Source organism: Excalfactoria chinensis, chromosome 3 (genome assembly GCF_039878825.1).
Source record: "Excalfactoria chinensis isolate bCotChi1 chromosome 3, bCotChi1.hap2, whole genome shotgun sequence".
In the NCBI taxonomy this organism is placed as follows: domain Eukaryota; kingdom Metazoa; phylum Chordata; class Aves; order Galliformes; family Phasianidae; genus Excalfactoria; species Excalfactoria chinensis.
This window is the reverse complement of record NC_092827.1, coordinates 55258257-55265597: the sequence shown is the minus strand read 5'-3', so window position 1 is coordinate 55265597 and position 7341 is coordinate 55258257. Positions and strand designations below refer to the sequence as shown.

General features: G+C 40.9%; 1 long non-coding RNA gene across 1 annotated transcript; it reads left to right on the top strand.

Annotated features, from left to right (window-relative positions):
* The first annotated feature begins 1389 nt into the window (after positions 1-1389).
* Positions 1390-6086, top strand: LOC140250435 (uncharacterized). Its single transcript, XR_011903171.1, has 4 exons — positions 1390-1736; positions 3339-3435; positions 3653-3741; positions 5628-6086. It is a non-coding gene; the product is annotated as an uncharacterized lncRNA (long non-coding RNA).
* The last annotated feature ends 1255 nt before the right edge of the window (positions 6087-7341 follow it).

Here is a 7341-nt window from a genome sequence, read left to right as displayed (position 1 = left end):
TTGTTCCTAAGATACCAAGTATGGAAGCACCTCAGCTTCCAGTGAAAAATCACCCCTGAGCTATCTTATCTTTTCTTTGGTAAGGTGAACATTTCTTTGGTTCCTTTAATACATTTATCGCCCCTACTACCTTTCAAGATAACAGCTATGAATGCCTTCTTTGTTATAAGCAGCACACTGCCCTGTGTGTGTGGGAGGTGGGTGTTACAATAGGCATTATACAGCAGTATTCTGGTATTTTAATAAATGAGCTTCTGCTGGAGGTGACATTACTTGCACGTAAAACCAGGCGTATCTGTCTCCTTAGCAAGACACAGAGTATCTTGTGGGGGTGTGAAGTAATTTTCTTTGAATAATTGAATTAAGTAATTATGTGTTATATAAATATGTAAGGCTCCAACTGCCCGTAGTAACTGTGTGCCATTCACAGAAATTAAATTAATGCAATACATTTTTTGTTCTGATTACATGAACACTCTTTTCTGAATATGACAAACAACCTTCCTTTCTGGTTGGTGGTGGTTTCTTTTTTTTTTAGAAGTTGCTGAAGAACTACTTCTCAAACACCCATGAGATGTGAAGAACAACCGGTGATCTCCTACAGGGAACAATCTGCCACCAGAAGAGCTGTGCATTTAAGTGATTGTTTTGGCTCAGTTGCCAGCTCACGCCCTCATTCTAGGAGGTGCACAAAAACCATAAAATAAAAAAACAATAAAATATATTTGTTTCTTGGGGAAGCAAATCCTAAGAACATTTAATGTGTTCAAAAGACATTCATTTGGGTACTCACAGATGAAGTAAATAAATGCTAGATTCACAAAAGCTGATGTGGGATTGGAGAACTAGTTCAATTTCCAGCTCTCTGAAGAAATGTGTGTGCGTGCCATGCAGGACAACATTCTCAGTAATCCCCTGTCAGGTGGCTGTGTCTGCTCATCGTTTGGAGTCTTGCTCCTTGTTCTCTTCCAATGAGATGTCCACTTTGTGTGCAGCATTTTGTTTGCACAGTCTAGGAACCAAACATCCATTTTTCTGCTGCATGGGTCATTTTCACACTTCAGCTCTAGCAAACATTAGAAGCAGTTTATTCCAAGATTAGCTTCAAATGGAGTGTTTAAGGTAACCCGCCAGAGTTTAGAGTGACCTCGCAGCCATTTGTAGGATATTCATCTGCAAGATGGAAGAGGTAGGTTAAAGCCTGCCTCTAAAAGAAGCACCACAGCTTTGAATGGACATTCAGTACTTCTCAGTAAAGCCCTAAGTGCCTCTATGTCTCAGGTGGGTCTTTCCAAGCTCTGCCTCTTGCAGCTGTTCCTAATCAATGCTGAGAGCAAGAGTAGGAAGGATTCCCAAGGGACCGTAGTGCTCATCTGGGAAGTGGGAGTGTACAGTTCTAGGTGCAGGGCTTTAGAATTATACTGTTTTAGCTTAAGGTTTCAGTTACTGAAGTAACTGGTGTATAAACTGAATGTGGAGAATCTGGATAAAATATAGTGGTGGTTAGGAGTGTTGCTGTATCTTTCTAATTCCTACAGTTTCTTACTGCAGGATTCTATTTGAACTGAACAGAGCTGGCTAGTTGTTTGAGTGATTTTTGGATGAGCTCTGCGAAATCTGGCAAGAACAGTGTTTCAGATTATTGAGAAAGATGAAGAAATTGCTTGATGTCAGCATGTTGATAACGGGAGGACCCTTGCTTCTTTCTTCTCCTCCTGGTATGTGGAACAAGAGAGGTAAGCCTTCAATAGAAATTTACTATGCCAAGTTAGGTATTCATCAATGCTCACTTCTCTCTGGTCTAGAGAAATAGTAAACTCTTAGAATTGAATACTCCATTTTGTTTCATTCCCAAGTTGTGGGGTATTTTATTGTTTTGATTTTAGATTCTGTTCATTTTGGTGTTCCTTATCATAAAACACTGGATCTTTCTAAGATCCTCTGCAATTTTCCAAGACGTAGAGTTTTGCCTTGGGCTTCAGTGAGCCCATTTGTGGCAACGTTTACATTTCTTTTTCAGTTGCACCTCTGAGTCATAGGACTGCATTTCCTCCTTCTGTTTTCCCCCCTTTTCCTTGTTTTAGAAACATAAAAAAAACATTTCAGCTCTCTCCCTCTGAAAGTGTTTGGCAATCTTAATAACTGGCAATTAATGGAGATGTTTCAGCATCTCTACTAGGTAGCTTCTATTCATTGGTTTTTGTTTATGATTTTGAAGTCAGTTCTGATCCGCAATGCTGTTTGCTCCTGGCTTAGTCTTTTGGCAAGATATTTGAAAATCGTAATGTCCCTGGTACTGACCGTCCAAGAACAGCGTGTTTTCATCCCTTCAGGTGGTTCTGCTGAAACCAAATGTCACCAGGCTGCCTTATGAAGTCAGTTGAAATGTGGCATAAGCCTGTCAGCCTGGGGAAGTACCCCTTTCTGGGTGGCTTTGTGTTCCTTGGCAATTTTGTATGCCTGCATACATTATCCTCGTAAGTGTGATCTGATGTGTAGGTGGTCCCTATTTCTAACACGTTACATTTATCTGCATCTCTGGAACAGATTAAAAAGTCAAGCCTTTTTTACAGTCAGAATATTGCTGTGAATATGATGTATTCTAGAGACTGCATTCTGCATCTTGAGCATTCAGTTAATCAGAGCTGTAGCTCCAGCTGGCCATGTTTTGCCAGTGAAATAAAATGGAGCTATATAGGGAGAGCATGTGAAGGTGTGCAGTAAATTTTTATGATCCCAAGAATGGAATGACCACATTCTCTGCTCGTGAGTCTTGAGCAGCTATGAATGGTCTCACCACACTAGCATAGATTAAACTTTATAGTATTTCACATTGTCATGTGTTAGTGACCTATGTGTAATTTCTAGCTCCTATTTACACTTGTACTGATGGAACTGAGGACAGTGCTTATCCCCACATGGTCACCCCAGTGCCTCAATTATATTTTGTTTGTTACAATGTTTTTCATGAAGTTTCTCTTAGGCTTTTTTCCTTCCCTTTTTGAACTACAAGGTAGTACACAGACAGAAGGGAGCTGTAAGGTAACACTGCCTTCTGCCTTTCGTGCAACATGGTGGGCTTGCTCATGCCAAGTGGGGACAGTGCCATAATCTATATCTTCTCATAGGAACTCTTCTTCCAGAAAACATACTTATGTGGATACCATGGAAACTGAAAAGTGCTAGTGGTGCTTATTATTTTACAAGTGATGAAACACAGGCATTCATAATGGCTGTAGAGTAGATTCATTTAGATGTCTCCTTGAATCAAAACAAGGGAATAACATACTCCTAAGGTTTTTTGTTTTATTTTTTAATAGTTCCTTTTTCTGCTCCAGGTACAGGTGGTCTGCCTGATCCTCTTTTGTGCCCTGGCAAAGGAAAAGGTAGAGAGGAAAGGAGTAGGTGTCAGCTCAGCATGGCAGGGTGCAAGAGGTAAGGAAACTCAGAGTTAAGCAGATGTAACTAAGGAATCAGTTTAAAAAACATAGCTAACAACCTTGGGATAGCTCTTGTATTGAACCTCCATCTGACAAAACCAGAATGACTCAATCTTACTCATATCATGAGATCTCCCCCTTTGAAAAGTCAGGTCTCTGTTGTTAATGCTAAACATCTCCCTCCTTGTTTCTGGCATGAACACTCTCACCAGTGTAACCCTGAAGTCCTGCAAGATGTTGCCTCAGAGATAAGCCTCTCCTCAGGGAATCATAGAAACAAGGGTGGAAAGCACTTCAAGAGGTAACCTAACCCCCACTGTTCCCTCAGGCAGGGGAAGGCAGATTGCATATATGGGTTGGGTGGGGGTTGCATGGGTAGGGTTTGTTTGCTGGAGAGCTGTTAAGTAGCATGTTGGGAGAACAGTGAGGTAATGAGAACAGCTTTGTGTTCACGTGGTATTGGTAACCATCAAGTAGAAATGAGGTGCTTTCTGATGACAGTGGAAAGGAAATAATGTAAGGTAATGACCGTGCCTTAAGTATTCTGTGTCCAAGCAATTTAGGGCCAGATGGACATTCTGATTTGACTGAGAAGGTTTTCATTGTGCATCTTTTTAAGGCATGGGACAGGGGTAAGAAGAAGGGGGAGAGGGGTGAGGATGGGGCTGCAGCAGGGCTGTAGCAGGGTTCACTTTATTCTGTTTTTGCAATCTCAGTATTGAGCAATGCTGCCCTTCCCAGTGACAGCACTGATGGATCTAGCGCGGTTGCTTTATAGGGTCAATAATTTGCAGTAATCAGCTTAGAAGTTGAGCAAGGTAAGAAGCAAATTGACCTCTTCAAGGAGTCTGACTATTTCAGACATCTAAAGTGCTGTGATTCAGAGGAGATGAAAGTATTTTTGGATGCAGGCTTCCAGGTTCCTCCCCTGTGAACTGTAAATGTTCAAAGATGTCAGTGCTGTTTCTTGGCATGTATAGATTGAGTAATAGGGAAGAGTAATGGGAAAACTGAGACTTAATTGGGTAAGGGTCAGTGTTAGAATATAATCTCTGGCTGCAGAAAGGTAAGTGATACTGGAAAGTTAAGAGGGAAAGGTGCAAAAGATGTTGAAGAGCACAGTATGCAGAGGGAATGGAAAACTCACAGGGGAAACAACCCCTCGAAGAAGAGTTTCAGCATCTAGCCCGATAAAATTGCCAGGTGATTAATTTAAAAAACAATCGTTTCTGCAGAACACCAGTAAGTGCAGCAGGATCGCCTGTCATCGCCTGTGATGGGGGTTGGAGAAACCTGGTCCTCCCATGCCACCTAGTGTAGGAAGCTGAGCAGCAGACCTGCGAGGATGGGCTCTGCAAGCTGGGGTCACTAAGCGGGAAATAATGGAGACCTGAAGGCTGCCGCGAAATGAGCCACCTCTGCCCTGCAGGCAAACCCCTTCAGTTCTTCATTTTTGGGAATTAAAACTGAACTGTGTGGCTAAAAGGATATAGCCCTTGGTTTAGTGTTTTTTCTTTCTTTATTTATTTCTTTTTCTTTACAGAATAGGAGATGTTTTTATTTTGTAGTTGATTAGTGTGGAAAAATTAAGTTATGGTCCTAATAGCAGTTGCTCTAAAACACAGGAATGGATAAAAATGGCCCAGAATTGTGGTGTGCAGTTTAACTGCTAAACAGTGCTTCAGATGAGTATTTAGGAATAATCCTCTCTTTAACTAGCTAAATCAAGGACTCTCGATCTTACTCTGAAGCCTTTCATGCTTGTTTTTCTTTGATAAAGAAGAGCAGGTGAGATCCAAAATAATTCTGACAGTCATTCTTATGTTGGGAAAAATCTATATCATGTCAATAGACTCTTTCAAAACTGCCTAACAGATTGCAATGTCAGGCTGGGATGTCACCAGTTCTGGGATAACCAGATAGCTATATATATTTCTCCCAGAACACCCATGGACAATGGCATCTGCATGCTGTCAGATTGTTGCATGCATAAGATATGAACTGTGTTTATAAGAAGCTTCTGAGGGTAGCACCACACATGTCATAATCATTAGCTTTAGTAAAAGGGGAAAAGAGGTGGAATACTATGCTGGAAAGCCTGCATTAATTATAGGAAGAAGTAGTTCTTGTTTAGAGTCTGCTATATCAAATGCTTATTTTTTTTTCTCTTTTTTTCCTTCCCCTCAGCTTCCTGAATTTTTCTCTGCCACTTATTGTACTGCCACAAGTGGATTTCTGACTGAGCTGTCCAGCCACTGTCCTGCTGGGGCTGATAAGCAACATTACCTTGATCCATCCTTGCACCTGGTTTAAAAGCAGATCTTGCCCTTTCTCCTACCTACTTTCACCTGTGTACAGGCTTCCATGCTCCCATATGTGTTCATTGTGGTGTAAATAGGATTTTATGTGGTGTGTAAATAAGGAAATCCCTAGAAGCAAGAGAGCACTTTAGAAGTTTGGCTTGTGTGATGGCAAAATGATGACATGTAACTTCAGCACTAATGAAGGCCGTATGTGAGCAATGTGTGTTGAGAAATGGGTGAAACATAGCACAGGGGAAGAAGAAATGGAATGTAATCATATGTTTTCCATTTGCATCCACATTTAAAAAAAATAAAAACATAGTAGTTCTACTCTTTCCAAGGCAATGTGATGTATGTGTCTGGTTCCATTATTAAAAAGAGATCAAAATGATTTTAAATATGTTTTAGTATTATAGTAATATAAAGTGAATGTTGGCTATTTTGAGTCATCAGACACACTCTTGGCCTTTCTGCATTTTCCTGTTCTTGGAACTCCCCAGCATTTCTAGTTAACAGAACCCCTGAAGATGGCTGATGTTTAAATATTTAAACTACCTCTCTTTTTTTTTTTAATTATTATTATTTCTTTCTTTCTTTCTTTCTTTCTTTCTTTCTTTTTTTTTTTTTTTTTTTTTTTTTTTTCTAGTTTAATTATTGATCTCACAACGTTTAGTATGTTAGAAGCAATCCTGAGTTCCTGAAGTAAAAACCACTTTCCAAAAGCCAGGCTTTTAAAAGATGAGTCATTGGCTGGCACTTGCGTGTTTTTTGGCACTTAGCTTAAAGTAAGAAGTTCTGAGGAGAATTTGTGTGTCACAAAGTTGTGTTTTTTCCTTTTTTTTTTCTTTCTTTTTTTCTTCCTTCTTCTTGAAGAGTGCTTGGCCTACAGCCTGTCGGCTTTCAAAGAAAAATGTTGACACGTAACTTGTGTAATAAACCCGCAGTGTCCTGGGTGAAACTAGGGGGCACTCTTGTATTTAGTGTTTAACTCCTTCCTGCGCATTCTGCAATTTTTGTATTTGTGTAAGGACAGGAAGGCAGGACTGAGGTGACACAGCCCAGGGGCCCACACTTCTCCCTCTTTGGGAATGCATCTTTTCACTGCTGGATCTGTCAGGGAATGCCAGAGCTTTGGTTTCCTCTGGGGTTGCAGAAGCCAAGGTTTCTCACTAGCCCGTTCCTTCTTCCTCACTTCCGCAGGATTATTATCCTCAGAACAAATGTTGGATTGCTGGAAGATATCTCATAATTGACTCACTTGGGACTCTCACTTTGTCCCCTCAGGCATGACCTGGAGCAGGGAAACAGAGGGAAGGAATCTGACTGTGTCAGCTTAAGTGCTCCTAGCATCTGGCAGTAGATTTAAATCTTTTCCTTAGCTTCTTCCAGTCTACTGGAAGAAACTCTGCTGGTTCAGGCCAGAAAAGATTAACAGAAAAGGCAGGAGCTGGTGTGCACATTTCCTTACACCGAACAATCCCAGTGAAAGTGTGTACTATACCAGCAGGGTGTCATGGTCTCTATTAACCCTGAGAGAGGAAAGATTGACAGGTCATATGCACCTGATACTCACAGCACAGGTGGCAGTGCTGCAGGTT